At 37.5% G+C, this 16778-nt stretch overlaps 1 protein-coding gene across 1 annotated transcript in view; it reads left to right on the top strand.

The window, feature by feature from the left end:
* Nucleotides 1–16778, top strand: part of PARVA (parvin alpha) — a 293074-nt gene that overhangs the window by 1070 nt on the left and 275226 nt on the right. The window lies entirely within an intron of this gene.

The raw sequence follows: 16778 nt of genomic DNA, 5'->3' as shown, positions 1-16778 counted from the left end.
ACATAAGAATGATATGGTATGTGATGGCTAGCTACATAGGAATGTTATGGTATGTGATGGCTAGCTACATAGGAATGCTATGGTATGTGATGGCTAGCTACATAGGAATGTTATGGTATGTGATGGCTAGCTACATAGGAATGCTATGGTATGTGATGGCTAGCTACATAGGAATGCTATGGTATGTGATGGCTAGCTACATAGGAATGCTATGGTATGTGATGGCTAGCTACATAGGAATGCTATGGTATGTGATGGCTAGCTACATAAGAATGATATGGTATGTGATGGCTAGCTACATAGGAATGCTATGGTATGTGATGGCTAGCTACATAGGAATGCTATGGTATGTGATGGGTAGCTACATAAGAATGCTATGGTATGTGATGGCTAGCTACATAAGAATGCTATGGTATGTGATGGCTAGCTACATAAGAATGCTATGGTATGTGATGGCTAGCTACATAAGAATGCTATGGTATGTGATGGCTAGCTACATAGGAATGCTATGGTATGTGATGGCTAGCTACATAGGAATGCTATGGTATGTGATGGCTAGCTACATAGGAATGCTATGGTATGTGATGGCTAGCTACATAGGAATGCTATGGTATGTGATGGCTAGCTATATAAGAATGCTATGGTATGTGATTGCTAGCTACATAAGAATGCTATGGTATGTGATGGCTAGCTACATAGGAATGCTGTGGTATGTGATGGCTAGCTACATAGGAATGCTATGGTATGTGATGGCTAGCTACATAGGAATGCTATGGTATGTGATGGCTAGCTACATAAGAATGCTATGGTATGTGATGGCTAGCTACATAGGAATGCTGTGGTATGTGATGGCTAGCTACATAAGAATGCTATGGTATGTGATGGCTAGCTACATAGGAATGCTGTGGTATGTGATGGCTAGCTACATAGGAATGCTATGGTATGTGATGGCTAGCTACATAAGAATGCTATGGTATGTGATGGCTAGCTACATAGGAATGCTATGGTATGTGATGGCTAGCTACATAAGAATGCTATGGTATGTGATGGCTAGCTACATAGGAATGCTATGGTATGTGATGGCTAGCTACATAAGAATGCTATGGTATGTGATGGCTAGCTACATAGGAATGCTGTGGTATGTGATGGCTAGCTACATAAGAATGCTATGGTATGTGATGGCTAGCTACATAGGAATGCTGTGGTATGTGATGGCTAGCTACATAGGAATGCTATGGTATGTGATGGCTAGCTACATAAGAATGCTATGGTATGTGAAGGCTAGCTACATAAGAATGATATGGTATGTGATGGCTAGCTACATAGGAATGTTATGGTATGTGATGGCTAGCTACATAGGAATGCTATGGTATGTGATGGCTAGCTACATAGGAATGTTATGGTATGTGATGGCTAGCTACATAGGAATGCTATGGTATGTGATGGCTAGCTACATAGGAATGCTATGGTATGTGATGGCTAGCTACATAGGAATGCTATGGTATGTGATGGCTAGCTACATAGGAATGCTATGGTATGTGATGGCTAGCTACATAAGAATGCTATGGTATGTGATGGCTAGCTACATAGGAATGCTATGGTATGTGATGGCTAGCTACATAGGAATGCTATGGTATGTGATGGGTAGCTACATAAGAATGCTATGGTATGTGATGGCTAGCTACATAAGAATGCTATGGTATGTGATGGCTAGCTACATAAGAATGCTATGGTATGTGATGGCTAGCTACATAAGAATGCTATGGTATGTGATGGCTAGCTACATAGGAATGCTATGGTATGTGATGGCTAGCTACATAGGAATGCTATGGTATGTGATGGCTAGCTACATAGGAATGCTATGGTATGTGATGGCTAGCTACATAGGAATGCTATGGTATGTGATGGCTAGCTATATAAGAATGCTATGGTATGTGATTGCTAGCTACATAAGAATGCTATGGTATGTGATGGCTAGCTACATAGGAATGCTGTGGTATGTGATGGCTAGCTACATAGGAATGCTATGGTATGTGATGGCTAGCTACATAGGAATGCTATGGTATGTGATGGCTAGCTACATAAGAATGCTATGGTATGTGATGGCTAGCTACATAGGAATGCTGTGGTATGTGATGGCTAGCTACATAAGAATGCTATGGTATGTGATGGCTAGCTACATAGGAATGCTGTGGTATGTGATGGCTAGCTACATAGGAATGCTATGGTATGTGATGGCTAGCTACATAAGAATGCTATGGTATGTGATGGCTAGCTACATAGGAATGCTATGGTATGTGATGGCTAGCTACATAAGAATGCTATGGTATGTGATGGCTAGCTACATAAGAATGCTATGGTATGTGATGGCTAGCTACATAAGAATGCTGTGGTATGTGATGGCTAGCTACATAAGAATGCTGTGGTATGTGATGGCTAGCTACATAAGAATGCTATGGTATGTGATGGCTAGCTACATAAGAATGCTATGGTATGTGATGGCTAGCTACATAAGAATGCTATGGTATGTGATGGCTAGCTACATAAGAATGCTATGGTATGTGATGGCTAGCTACATAAGAATGCTATGGTATGTGATGGCTAGCTACATAAGAATGCTATGGTATGTGATGGCTAGCTACATAGGAATGCTGTGGTATGTGATGGCTAGCTACATAAGAATGCTATGGTATGTGATGGCTAGCTACATAAGAATGCTATGGTATGTGATGGCTAGCTACATAGGAATGCTATGGTATGTGATGGCTAGCTACATAAGAATGCTATGGTATGTGATGGCTAGCTACATAAGAATGCTATGGTATGTGATGGCTAGCTACATAAGAATGCTATGGTATGTGATGGCTAGCTACATAAGAATGCTATGGTATGTGATGGCTAGCTACATAAGAATGCTGTGGTATGTGATGGCTAGCTACATAAGAATGATATGGTATGTGATGGCTAGCTACATAAGAATGCTATGGTATGTGATGGCTAGCTACATAAGAATGTTATGGTATGTGATGGCTAGCTACATAAGAATGCTATGGTATGTGATGGCTAGCTACATAGGAATGCTATGGTATGTGATGGCTAGCTACATAGGAATGCTATGTGATGGCTAGCTACATAGGAATGCTATGGTATGTGATGGCTAGCTACATAGGAATGCTATGGTATGTGATGGCTAGCTATATAAGAATGCTATGGTATGTGATGGCTAGCTACATAAGAATGCTATGGTATGTGATGGCTAGCTACATAGGAATGCTGTGGTATGTGATGGCTAGCTACATAGGAATGCTATGGTATGTGATGGCTAGCTACATAGGAATGCTATGGTATGTGATGGCTAGCTACATAAGAATGCTATGGTATGTGATGGCTAGCTACATAGGAATGCTATGGTATGTGATGGCTAGCTACATAAGAATGCTATGGTATGTGATGGCTAGCTACATAGGAATGCTGTGGTATGTGATGGCTAGCTACATAAGAATGCTATGGTATGTGATGGCTAGCTACATAGGAATGCTGTGGTATGTGATGGCTAGCTACATAGGAATGCTATGGTATGTGATGGCTAGCTACATAGGAATGCTATGGTATGTGATGGCTAGCTACATAGGAATGCTATGGTATGTGATGGCTAGCTACATAAGAATGCTATGGTATGTGATGGCTAGCTACATAAGAATGCTATGGTATGTGATGGCTAGCTACATAAGAATGCTGTGGTATGTGATGGCTAGCTACATAAGAATGCTGTGGTATGTGATGGCTAGCTACATAAGAATGCTATGGTATGTGATGGCTAGCTACATAAGAATGCTATGGTATGTGATGGCTAGCTACATAAGAATGCTATGGTATGTGATGGCTAGCTACATAAGAATGCTATGGTATGTGATGGCTAGCTACATAAGAATGCTATGGTATGTGATGGCTAGCTACATAAGAATGCTATGGTATGTGATGGCTAGCTACATAGGAATGCTGTGGTATGTGATGGCTAGCTACATAAGAATGCTATGGTATGTGATGGCTAGCTACATAAGAATGCTATGGTATGTGATGGCTAGCTACATAGGAATGCTATGGTATGTGATGGCTAGCTACATAAGAATGCTATGGTATGTGATGGCTAGCTACATAAGAATGCTATGGTATGTGATGGCTAGCTACATAAGAATGCTATGGTATGTGATGGCTAGCTACATAAGAATGCTATGGTATGTGATGGCTAGCTACATAAGAATGCTATGGTATGTGATGGCTAGCTACATAGGAATGCTATGGTATGTGATGGCTAGCTACATAAGAATGCTATGGTATGTGATGGCTAGCTACATAAGAATGCTATGGTATGTGATGGCTAGCTACATAGGAATGTTATGGTATGTGATGGCTAGCTACATAAGAATGCTATGGTATGTGATGGCTAGCTACATAAGAATGCTATGGTATGTGATGGCTAGCTACATAAGAATGCTATGGTATGTGATGGCTAGCTACATAAGAATGCTATGGTATGTGATGGCTAGCTACATAAGAATGCTATGGTATGTGATGGCTAGCTACATAGGAATGCTGTGGTATGTGATGGCTAGCTACATAAGAATGCTATGGTATGTGATGGCTAGCTACATAGGAATGCTGTGGTATGTGATGGCTAGCTACATAAGAATGCTATGGTATGTGATGGCTAGCTACATAAGAATGCTATGGTATGTGATGGCTAGCTACATAAGAATGCTATGGTATGTGATGGCTAGCTACATAAGAATGCTATGGTATGTGATGGCTAGCTACATAAGAATGCTATGGTATGTGATGGCTAGCTACATAAGAATGCTATGGTATGTGATGGCTAGCTACATAAGAATGCTATGGTATGTGATGGCTAGCTACATAAGAATGCTATGGTATGTGATGGCTAGCTACATAGGAATGCTATGGTATGTGATGGCTAGCTACATAGGAATGCTATGGTATGTGATGGCTAGCTACATAAGAATGTTATGGTATGTGATGGCTAGCTACATAAGAATGCTGTGGTATGTGATGGCTAGCTACATAAGAATGTTATGGTATGTGATGGCTAGCTACATAAGAATGCTATGGTATGTGATGGCTAGCTACATAAGAATGCTGGCCATTATAACAGAGTTGCTTGTGCCCATTGGGCTTGTGCTTTAACTGTCAGACGCAACTGGATCTCTCACTGGTATAAATTGTCCAAAGGCTGTTAATTACCAGAGCTGGTTAAAGGAAAAGACTCAAATTCCCTTAGTTATTTTACTACATTACAGGAGTTTGTTGATTTGTGTATAAGGGGATCATAAACAAAACCGTGCAAGATAAATATGCATTGTACTCAAGCAAAACACCCCCTTTATTTTAACTTGTGCCAGTGACAGTTGCTGCATTAGTAAGTTTGTTGAACCAGATCACTGCCCCTTTGCATCATCAGAAAGACCAGCTGGAAAGAATGTATTAATTAGCAGGTGACAGAAAATGTTACCAAATGGACAAATCTAAAGCAATAGTGGTTAAATGTTCCCTTTTGTTTATAGTAACATTATTTATATTTTATATTCACTATTCCGATATATTATTTGTATTATTTATTATAACTATTCATTGTTTGTAATGCACCTGTCTCACGCAGTGTCACTCAGACAGGACAACCAATGGCATATTTAGCTTTTGTTCAACTACAGGCAACAGTACTAATAAATAAAGCATTTTGAGAGTATAAACCCCTAAACTTTGTTCCCCAAAACGTTTTCCCATAGGCATAAGTTTATTTGGCCTAGGCTAAAATATGCACCTGGGTAAAGTAAACAAAATCAACATATGGATTTCTTAGTCTCAAAAAAAAAAAGCAGGGACATATGCTTAGGAGACGGCTCATTTCTATAGGGCAGCAGTTTTGCAAGAATTTTATTCATTTGCAGGAACACTAGAAGGCAGCACTATTTCCTGTCGTGTAGTGATCTAGTTGCCTACCTACCTAGGTATCTTTTCAACACAAAATATCATGGGAACAAAGCACATTTGCTAATAGATGTAAATGGGAAACTTTTGTTTTTTAAATTGTATGTTCTGAATCTCAAAATAACAATTTTGGGTTTCATATCCCTTTAACATAATACCTGCCCTGGTTTGTAGATGAAATAAAAAACAGATTATTGTTATATTTGACTTTAGTAATATGACAGGTACCAGCCTGTCCTGACATTAGTGAAAGAGTAAATATAGTTGCTGCTAAAAGCTGAGGATAGGCTTTTATACTGGAGGTGGAGAGTAGAATAAATGCTTTTCTGTGGGGTGCTCCAGATATTATACTTAAAAAATAGTGTTTGATACTGACAGATAATATGAGTATGACTTGATATCTCAGGAAGATAGTAAAGAGCACTGGCGCATTTTGCCTGCTTTAAAAGTGATGTCCAGCCATCATTATCCAAATAAGATGATACCAGACTGACATCAGCTCATCATATAAGCATACAGCAGTTACAAGTGCATAAAATATAAATACACTTGGTCGTTTACTTGTAGTAACTGATCACTTTTCTATAACATATTACAGTGTAGCTATTTATTTAAAACAATCAGTATTAAAGTTAAAATTCAACTTTCTTGGTTTAGATACAGAATGTCGTTTTAAGAACATTTTTAGTTTACTTCTAATATTAAATTTACTTAGATCTTTTAGTATCCTTTGTAGAAAAGCATACATAGCTTCTGATTGGTGGCTGTGCTCATGTTGCACTTCTCATTGGCTCATCAGATGTGTTCAGCTAGGTCCCAGTAGTGCATTGCTGGTCTGAAGCTCAATTTAATTAGTTTTTAGGAGTTAAACACATAGTTAAAGCAGTGTTCTCCCATGGACCTATTTAATGGGCACACCACCTGGCTGATTTTATTGAGCACCCTGCTAAAATTTAAGCCAATATTAAATTAAAATTAGCTATTAGTCATATACAAAAATAAACTTAAACATAATTTATCATACATTTTATAATCTGCAGCTGGTATAAGAAGTCATTGGAAACACATTAAAGGGAAATGAAACCCACAATTGTTCTTTCATCATTCAGATAAAAAATTCAATTTTAAACAACTTTCCAATTTATTTCCATTATCTAATTTGCTTTATTCTCTTGGTATCCTTTGTTAAAGATGCAACAATGCACTACCCAGCGCTAGCTTAACCCATCAGGTCAGCCAATGACAGGAAGCATGTATGTGCAGCCACCAATTAGCTGCTAGCTCCTAGAAGTGCATTGCTGCTCCGGAGACTACCTAGGTATACTTTTCAACAAAGGATAACAAGAGAAGAAAGCAAATTAGATAATGGAAGTAAACTGGATTTTTTTTTAAAAATTGCCTGCTCTGTCTGAATCATGAAGAAAAGATTTTGTTTTTCATGTCCCTTCAAAGGTAAAACAGTTTACAGTACATTGTCCCTTTCAAGATGAAATCATTAGAAATAATTATTTACATCTCACTTCAAATTTAATGATGTCCCAAATGAAAAAAAAAGAAGAAAAAAAGAACTATTTTACAGCATTTTTTGCTTTCAGCATTTATTTGACAGTACATATTTATTTGATTCAAATCTGGCCTTACTGTATGTGAAGTATAAGTATTTTGATACTTTGGGACAGGTTTGTAGATCTGCCAGTGCATTTTACTGTATTTTAAACATGCAGTGACTTTGTTTTTATTTCACTAAACCTGTTACCTGCTATGTAATGAAGTACATCTTTAAAGTCAATGTCAATTTAGATGAATCGGTGCCCGGATTTTAATAATCATATTAAAAACAAGGGCACTTTAATTCATAAAAATTTACATTTCACTTGTTTTCTTCAAATACCTTTTAATCCTGACAGCCGCTGTAGCGCTTCCTCTGCCTGTCGCACGCCCTGTTCGCGGGTCCAAAATGACGAATCTGGCTTCCTCCAATCACAGCATTGCCTCAGGCCATGATTCCCCTGGGGTGAGGAGCCGTGATTGGAGGAAGCCGGATTCGTCATTTCTGACGTATGAAGAGGCTTCCGACGGCCGGTGCAATCACTGGAGCGGCTGTGAAGATTAAAAGGTAAGTATTTGAAGAAAACGAGTGAATTGTAAATTTTGATGAATTAAAGTGCCCTTGCTTTTAATTCATCTGAATTGACATTGACTTTAAGGAATTGATTTAACTGGTCTTAGTATAAATTCAGTATAATAATATAAACTTTCTCATGTAAATTTTCGTCCTACTTGTTTAACATCTTCAGTGTGCACTTACCCCACCATTGACATGTGTCCACCCGCCCCCAACATTTATATGCCCTGAATAGGGCAAATGCTGGGGGCGGGGGGCTAGTTCATGAGGGGCAATAGTTAACTTATTAAAGGGACAGTAAAGTGAAAAATAAAATTGCTTTGTTCTCTTGGTATCCTTTGTTGAAGAGTAAATATAGGTATGATCCTAGCGACTCAGGAGTGGGGATGTGTCGTTAGCATTCTATGGCAGGAGTTTTTTGTAACATTGTTTAAAACAGTGTTATAAAATTGTTGCAAATGCTGATATGATGATCAGCAGACCCATTCACTGATAGTGGAGAGCTGTTTATATATAACATAAATTACCCAGTATATCTTCTGACTGAACACCCCAGAAGCCACACAATTTGTGTAATTGTCCTAGACTAAAAGCTGAGTCTCACTGTCCATTCTTCCTATATGTAAAGAAGTTTATAACCACTTAAACCCAGTAAATTGTTGCACAGAATCAACTCCTGTAATGTACAAATTCCACCTCTAGACCATATGACACAACCTCCTTACACCCGGGGGTTGCCATTTGAGAATAAGGTATGTAGATTACTGTATATAAGACATTCAGTGATGACTCAAATCTTCATCATTCACCAGCCAGAGCGTTGCATTCTCAGAAAGATTCTACTAATCTACTAGTTTGAAAAATATAGATATAGGTCTCTAAGCCACTGGTGTGCTTTTTACTTTGACGGATATGGAATTAATTCTCTTTGGTATTGATGTGCTGCAAGTTGCATAAAGTCCCCCTCTGAGCTGTGAAAGTGTAAATTATTATATATTCCTCTTTGCACAAATGTAAGTTTAGTGCATATTAATTTGAAGTTGAAGTGCATTTTGAGTTGGAAATAGTTCTTTTAAAAAAATAGATTTTTTTTTTTATTATAGAAGTGACCATTGCCATTTTTGCTTGCTAAAGGTCTGAAGCTTATGTTAACATTAAACATTGTTATGTAGTCATAATCTACAGTCTAATTAATATACACTCCACCATAATTTAGTGCTTGAACATATGGCATTAGTGCCCAAATTGGTACTCAAATTTGTTGGCATACTACTGCTACTATCATACTGTTTGGCTTCAGTGGCTGCAATTGTAATGCTTGTTTTATGCATCCATGCTATGTATCAGCAATTAAAAGGATAGGAATATCAAAATTTAAACTTGATAGACTCAGAGAATGGAATTTTAAGACACTGTTAAATTCACTTTTATTTTCAAATGTACCTTGTTCCTTGTGTATCCCTTGTTGAAAAAGAATACGCACACATCCTACACTAGTGGGAGCTAGCTGCTGATTGGTGCCCGCATACATTTGTCTCTTGTGATTGGCTAACTAGATGTGTTCAGCTAGCTGCCAGTAGTACAATGCTGTTACTTCAGCAAAGGATACCAAGAGAATTAAGAAAATTTGATAATAGAAGTAAATTGGAACTTTTTAAAAATTGTTCTATCTATTAAATTGTTGTTGTTTTTTTTAAATTGTTCTAATTGTTTATATTGTTCTATTGTTGTTTAAAAAGAAAGATAATCCCCTTATTACTCATTCCCCAGTTTTGCATAACCAACACTGTTATAGAATTACACTTTTTACCTCTGTGATTACTTTGTATCTATGCCTCTGCAAACTGCCCCCTTATTTCAGTTCTTTTGCCAGACTTGCATTTTAGCCAATCAGTGCTCACTCCAGGGTAACATAACATGCATGAGCTCAATGTTATCTATATGACACACATGAACTAATGCCCTCTAGTGGTCAAAATGCATTCAAATTAGAGGCAGTCTTTAAGATCTAAGAAATTAGCATATGAACCTCCTAGGTTTAGCTTTCAACTAAGAATACCAAGAGAACAAAGCAAAATTGGTGATAAAAGTAAATTGGAAAGTTGTTTAAAATTACAATCCCTATTTAAATCATGAAAGTTTTTTTTGGACTTGACTGTCCCTTTAAGCATACAGAAGTCAAAATTTAAATAATGATTCCAATTTCCTCATACTAACAAAATAAAAGGGGCAGTCTAGTCAAAATTAAATTCTCATGATTCAGATAGGGCATGTAATTTTAAACAACTTTCCAATTTATATATATCATCAAATTTGCTTTGCTCTCTTGGTATTCTTTTTTTGAAAATTAAACCTAGGTACACTCAAACTGATTTCTAAACCGTTGAAAACTGCCTCTTATCTCAGTGCATTTTGATAGTCCGGCTTCCTACGATCATTGCGTGTCCCCTTTGGCATCCAGCTCTTGATGATTGGAGAAAGCCGGATTCTTCATCGCTGTGCTAACTACATCAGAAGATATGAGCTGAGGATCGCCGGTCCATTTGCCCCTGTTTTTAAGATTATTTTTAGATACTGGAACTTATTCATTAAACTTTACAATCACTTTAATTTAGACTTTGCTGTACCTTCAACATATGTCCTGGTATAAAGTTCAAAATAAAATATTAATTGCTACAGATGATAGACATTTGTTCATCTAAATATTCATAATATACATGAAAGTACAGTAGTTGTACTACAGCGTTTGATGTGGGAAACAATGTTAATAGTATATTTGTGCCTATGTGTCATTAAACCTTATGATTTCAGGGTGTCATGGGTTAAGTCATGTTTGTCCTTTATTTCAATGTTTGCTATTTGCAACTCTTCATCAGAAACCTATCTAAAAAGTCCAGATTTTGGGACAAGTCCTTTTTATTACCAACATCTAGTGAACCAGATACAAGGTGACATTCACTCTTCTCAGGCTAGTGATCTTTATGGGTCAAGCTGCCAACAAAGAGTGACAGAAAACAGTATCTTGTGTAAAGACGCAGACCTGAGGTCAATTAAAGTTTACACAATAGGATTTCTCAAGATATGTTTTAATCACTGTTTTGTTACTAGATGACCAAATATGACAGTCAGGACAAGTTTTTATCAAAATAATCCTAATGGTATCACAATGGGATTGCTGATAAATGTATGGGTACTATATATACCTAAATAACATTATAAGCTATCCTATAATGTCAGCCAGGGCTTGGGGATTGATTCCTGGCCTGCCATAGAAACATAGAATTTGACAGTAGATAAGAAACAAAAAGGCCCATCAAGTCTACCCATATTACATGTTACTTTTTTCTTAGGATAGCCTTATGCATGTCCCAGGCATTTTTGAATTCCTTTACAGTCTTTGTGTTTACCACCTCAAATGGAAGTTTATTCCATGAATCCACCACCCTCTAACTTTAGATTGTGACTCCTTGTTTTGGCATTTATTTTCTTGTGGAAAATGCTTTCAGCTCTTACTTTATTAAGGGGAGACTACGTACTCTGGAAGGAGCCTGGTCAGAAACTTGACCTCAGGAAACAAAAAATATTTAATGATGAATTCAGCTAAATAAAGTTGTCATTCTACATGGGAGGCTACTGACAAAAGTGTAAATGACAATCTTTCTTGCCAATCTCCCATGGAACAGAGATCTAGGCTAGTACAGTATTAGGTTCAATGATGTTATATTTTAAACTGCTTGCATTGTGTGTAATTGTGTTTGTTAAATCCTGGTTTACATAAATGTCCTGTGACTATTTTTGTTCATAATAAATATTATTTTATTAAGTTTTGCCTTTGTCTAATATTTGAACCATGTTACTGAAAAGACTTTTAAAGGTACAGTCTACACCAGAATTTGTATTGTTTAAAAAGATAGATAATCCCTTTATTACCTATTCCACAGTTTTGCATAACCAACACGGTTATATTAAAGGGACACTGAACCCAACGTTTTCGTGATTCAGATAGAGCATGCAACTTTCTAATTTACTCATATAATCGAAATTTCTTCATTCTCTTTGTATCTTTATTTGAAAAGCAAGAATGTAAGTGTAGATGCCGGCCCATTTTTTGTATACAACCTGGATTGTTCTTGCTGACTGGTGGATGAATTCACCCACAAATAAACAAGTGCTGTCCAGGGTACTGAACCAAAAAATAACTTAGATGCCTTCTTTTTCAAATAAAGATAGCAAAGGAACGAAGAAAAATTGATAATAGGAGTAAATTAGAAAGTTGCTTAAAATTTAATGCTCTATCTGAATCACGAAAGAAAAAATTTGGGTTCCGTGTCCCTTTTAATATACTTTTTACCGATGTGATTACCTTGGTTGATTTAACAAGCAGCGAATGCTGCTTCCGACCCCGATCGTTTCTGGTCCACCAGAAACGGAAGTTAAGAAGCAGCGGTCTTAAGACCGCTGCTCCTTAACTTCTGTGGCAGGCTGAAATCATCCGATCGGGGTGATTGACGGCCCCTGCTAGCGACCAATTGGCCGCCGGTGAGCAGGGGGCGGCATTGCACAAGCATTTCACTAGAAATGCTTGTGCAATGTTAAATGCCGACAGCGAATCATGTCCGTTGACCCTACATAAATCTACACCCTTGTATCTAATCCTCTGCAGACAGCCCCCATATTTCAATTGTTTTGACAGACATGCATTTTAGTCAATCAGTGCTGGCTCCTAGGTAACATCACGGGTGTGAGCACAATGTTATCTATATGGCACACATGAACTAGTGCTGTCTAGCTGTAAAAAAAAACTGTCAAAATGCAGTGAGATAAGAGATGGCCTTCAAGGTTTTAGAAATTAACATGAGCCAACCTAGGTTTAGCGTTAAACAAAGAATACCAAGAGAACTAAGAAATTTTGAGTATAAAAGTAAATTGGAAAGTTGTTTGAAATTGCACGCCCTATCTGAATCATGAAAGTTTATTTTTGACTAGACTGACCCTTTAATGACAGAAATGTGTTTTACGATTGATTTTTGTCAATTTGTGTTTTGGAATTTTTATTCCAGTAGTCTGAATTTTTCCTTAGGATTTTCCATATAATAATCCTACTGTGGTGGCAGCCAGCAGAGGGAGGTTATCATGAGCGGCATTAAGAGGAGGGTTTTGGGCATTTTCTAGGTCTAGTACAGACAAGAGAGTGTTTTGTTAACCCTTGCACCCACTGAACTAAGTTACAGGCTTGCCTGGAGTGGCTGGACTGTGATGATTTGGTTAAAGGGACAGTCTACACCAGAATTGTTATTGTTTAAAAAAATAGATAATCCCTTTATTGCCCATTCCCCAGTTTTGCATAGCCTTCACAGTTATATTAATATGTTTTACCACTGTGATTATCTTGTATCTAAACCTCTGCAGACTGCCCCCTTATCTCAGTGCTTTTGACGGACATGCAGTTTAGCCAATCAGTGCAGACTCCTAAATAACTCTACGGGAGTGAGCACAGTGTTATCTACTGTATATGACACACATGAACTAGTACTGTCTAACTGTGAAAAACTTTCAAAATGCTCTGGGCTAAGAGGCGTGTTTCCACGGTTTAGAAATCAGTTTGAGCCTATCTAGGTTTAGCTTTTCAAAAATATCACCTAGGGAACAAAGCAAATTTAATGATAAAAGTCAAATGGAAAGTTGTTTAAAATTGCATGCCCTATCTGTATCATGAAAGTTTAATTTTGACTAGACTGTCCCTTCAAAGTGGAAAGGGTCGGTTAACCCTTTTGGTGGCAAACTGGCAACTCTCATAGGGTTGGTTAACCTTGTTTACTTTACACTAAGGGCTTGATTTATCAAGCCATGGTGGACTGGGGTGTACCTTTGCGCTTGCCTCTGGCAGAATTTAACATTGCACGCAAGAGCTATTTTGCGCTCGCATGCAATGCTGCCCCTTGCCCGCGCACATGGGCAGGCAGGAGCTGTCAATCTCCCCGGTCGGACGAAAAGACGAAAAGAGGATGGAGAAGAGGATAGAAAGGAGCGATCTGATGAGAACCTGCAGTCGTAGATGGTCGAATGGCTTAATAAATCGAGCCCTGTTTCAGAATGATTTAATGGGACATAAATGTGGAATTTGCAAGGCAAAGCATGCATGTCACATTCCTGTACAAACGTTACTTGCCACAAAAGCAATGATAACTTATTTTAATAATGTTTCTAATTGTATTTTTTTGTGTTTTATATTGCACATATTTCTCTTTAAGTTTGCATGCTATTTGATTTCAAAGGCTGATCGCTTAGCCTGAAGCTTTGCGTTTTACACATCTCAAACTGAAGCTTGTTATTTCTGATTGTGTGTTTATACGATTGGATTATAAACTCACAATAGGGGATCCCTATTAACCTCCTTCACATTTCTGAAGTCAGGCGTGTGTGAGATTGCACATGCCAGACGATAGAGATTGTAATTTCACACATTGTGATAAGTTGCCTACAAGTCAAAGTCACTTGCTCTAGCAGCATGCTCGCTTGTGTGAATTTAACCGAATGTTTAACCCCTTAGCATGGGTTTGACACATAGTGACAGACGATAATTTGTTAATAAACAAACCACTCTAATGAAATAGATGTAGATATCACATGGTTAGTGTAAAACGTTAGTAGTTTGTACTTTTTAGTAAAAAGTGGAATGAGTTCTAAATATTTTAAGCTATTTTGGAGAAACTAGTACTATGAAATAGGACTTGTTGGTAACACTTAAATACTTATGTATTGTAACTGGTTTCTACATTTTGTGCACTGTTGCAAAACGAAAAAAAATTCTGTCGGAAGCCATAATGCGTATCAACATTTTTCGATGGCGCATTTTCCACCATTATTGGCAGCTAGGCTCCGGCTGGCGAAAAAATTATTATGTGTTCTATATAAAAGAATAGAAGCCAAAAAGCACAAATTTACACTTGTTTTCCATTGAACGCACAAACAGGTAGAACACTGTCGGAAGCTGTCAATAAGATCTCAAACATTATGGCATACGTGTAAAAAAGGGGAAAAAAAAATAAGCGATTTAACCCCTTAGTGACCAGACCACTTTTCCATTTTCTGACCGTTTGGGACCAGGGCTATTTTTACATTTCTGCTGTGTTTGTGTTTAGCTGTAATTTTCCTCTTACTTATTTACTGTACCCACACATATTATATACCGTTTTTCTCGCCATTAAATTGACTTTCTAAAGATAACATTATTTTTATCATATCATTTAATTTACTATATATTTTTTTTTAATAAAATATGATGAAAAAATGGAAAAAACCCACACTTTTTCTAACTTTGACCCCCAAAATCTGTTACACATCTACAACCATCAAAAAACACCCATGCTAAATAGTTTCTAAATGTTGTCCTGAGTTTAGAAATATCCAATGTTTACATGTTTTTTGCTTTTTTGCAAGTTATAGGGCAATAAGTACTAGTAGCACTTTGCTATTTCCAAACCATTTTTCTCTTGTAAGGTGTATCCAGTCCACGGATCATCCATTACTTGTGGGATATTCTCATTCCCAACAGGAAGTTGCAAGAGGACACCCACAGCAGAGCTGTTATATAGCTCCTCCCCTAACTGCCATACCCAGTCATTCTCTTGCAACTCTCAACAAGCATGGAGGTAGTAAGAGAGAGTGGTGAAATATAGTTAGTTTTTTTTCTTCAATCAAAAGTTTGTTATTTTTAAATGGTACCGGAGTTGTACTATTTTATCCCAGGCAGTAAATAGAAGAAGAATCTGCCTGTGTTTTCTATGATCTTAGCAGGTTGTAACTAAGATCCATTGCTGTTCTCACATATGTCTGAGGAGAGAGGTAACTTCAGCGGGAGAATGGCGTGCAGGTTATCCTGCTATGAGGTATGTGCAGTTACAATTTTTTCTAGAGATGTAAATGCTAGAAAATGCTGCTGATACCGGATTAATGTAAGGTAAGCCTGGATACAGTGATTTAATAGCGACTGGTATCATGCTTACTCTCAGAGGTAATACTCTTATAAATTTGTAATATAAAACGTTTGCTGGTATGTTTAAACGTTTTTATATATGCTTTGGTGATAAAACTTTATTGGGGCCTAGTTTTTCCACATGGCTGGCTTAAATTTTGCCTAGAAACAGTTTCCAGAGGCTTTCCACTGTTGTAGCATGAGTTGGAGAGGCCTAATTTAGCGCTTTTTTTGCGCAGTTAAAATTACAGACTGAGACATCCAGCTTCCCTCAGGAGTCCCCTGAATGCTATAGGACATCTCTAAAGTGCTCAAAGGTTTTTCAAAGTCGTTTATTGGGGAAGGTAGGGCCACAGCAGAGCTGTGGCAGTTTGTTGTGACTGTTAAAAAACGTCTATATCGTTTTTGTGATCCGTTTTTTGAACTAAGGGGTTAATCATCCATTTGCAAGTGGGTGCAATGCTCTGTTAGCTTATTACATACACTGACAGTTTGATTTACTGCCTTTTTTAACTGTTTTTCAAATTCTGACAAAATTTGTTTCTCTTAAAGGCACAGTACTGTTTTTTATATTTGCTTGTTAACTTGATTTAAAGTGTTTTCCAAGCTTGCTAGTACAAACATGTCTGACATAGAGGAAACTCCTTGTTCATTATGTTTAAAAGCCATGGTGGA

The sequence above is a fragment of the Bombina bombina genome, chromosome 7 (genome assembly GCF_027579735.1).
Source record: "Bombina bombina isolate aBomBom1 chromosome 7, aBomBom1.pri, whole genome shotgun sequence".
Classification (NCBI taxonomy): domain Eukaryota; kingdom Metazoa; phylum Chordata; class Amphibia; order Anura; family Bombinatoridae; genus Bombina; species Bombina bombina.
This window is presented reverse-complemented; position numbering and strand designations above follow the sequence as displayed.